This window comes from Pteropus vampyrus, unplaced genomic scaffold (assembly GCF_000151845.1).
Source record: "Pteropus vampyrus isolate Shadow unplaced genomic scaffold, Pvam_2.0 Scaffold257, whole genome shotgun sequence".
NCBI lineage: Eukaryota > Metazoa > Chordata > Mammalia > Chiroptera > Pteropodidae > Pteropus > Pteropus vampyrus.
The window spans coordinates 506,171-507,398 of NW_011889038.1; the positions used below are offsets into that span (position 1 = coordinate 506,171).

The following is a 1,228-nucleotide window of genomic DNA, read 5'->3' on the forward strand; positions in this document are numbered from 1 at the left end:
AAGTTTTTTCCCTGTCTTCAACTTGTTAATGTAATGGGTTATGTTGATCATTCAACTATTAAAACACCCATGTATTCTTGGAAAAAATCCTATTCAGTCAGGTGTATTTTTATTTCATTACATTGCTGAATTCTGTATACTGATATTTAATTTAGAAATTATGCCTTTATATTCACAAGCGAAGACTTAGTTTTATTTTTGTAGTATCTTCATAATATTTGATATTAAAGTTATACTAACTTTTAAAAATAAACTGGGAAGTTTCCAGCTTTTTCTATAATCTAGAATGGCTTAAATAGCATGAGAATTGTATTAGATAGAACTCAGCTGTAAGCCCATCTGGTCCTACAGTCTTTTTTTTAAATTGTGCTAAAATACACATAACAAAATTTACCATCTTTACCATTTTTAAGTAGTAATCTCCCCCAAAACCCAAGCCGTCACTCATACTTGGCCGTCCACTAGATTCAGGTGAGACACAGGTGGGAGTTCAGCATAGACATGGGTAGGAAATCAGATTCACTCCAAGTTACCACTTTCCTAGAACTTTCTCTGTGCCTAGGACTAAATTTGTGAAGTCTTTAAAAAGTTGAATATTTCCACACCTTTGACCAAAACATAAAATGTGGTCTTATGCTTACAGAAAATGATTAAAATTAGTTGAGTTAATTGTGCCAGAATATTTCCTTGAACTAAAAACTGGTCATTTGTATACATAAAGAAAGCTAAATAGGAAAAAAATAATCTGAAAGCATTCTACTGATTTAGTATCTATTAAAGTTGACATTTCAAGAAACATGGATTACAATATTCAACCAATGATACTTGATAAGATGGCGAGTCAGTTGGCAAAAATAAAGCTCAGTCCCTAGTCGTCAACATGAATTCCGAATACATAAACAAAATGTTAACTACATAAAAGCGTTAGAAGGAAACATTATTAAATTAATGTTTCCTTTTGAGATCTTCAGAAAGAATAAGGTCTTTCTAAGCATGACATTAAAATCCGGAAGTTATGAAAGATTAATAAATTTGGCTACATAAAGATTAAAAACGCATGCATGACAGAAATTCAAATGTCAAACAAATTCTGAACAATAACAAGGAATAAATTTTTGATACATATAACAACATGAATCTCAACAGCATTAAGCTAAATGAATAAAGCATTACAGAAAAGACTACTTACTGTATGGTTCTATTTATATGAAATTCTAAAAGAGAAAAA

At 30.4% G+C, this 1,228-nt stretch overlaps 1 protein-coding gene across 1 annotated transcript in view; it reads right to left on the reverse strand.

Moving 5' to 3' along the window:
- The window catches only part of SMC1B (structural maintenance of chromosomes 1B), a 55,431-nt gene that overhangs the window by 30,778 nt on the left and 23,425 nt on the right, over positions 1-1,228 (reverse strand). The window lies entirely within an intron of this gene.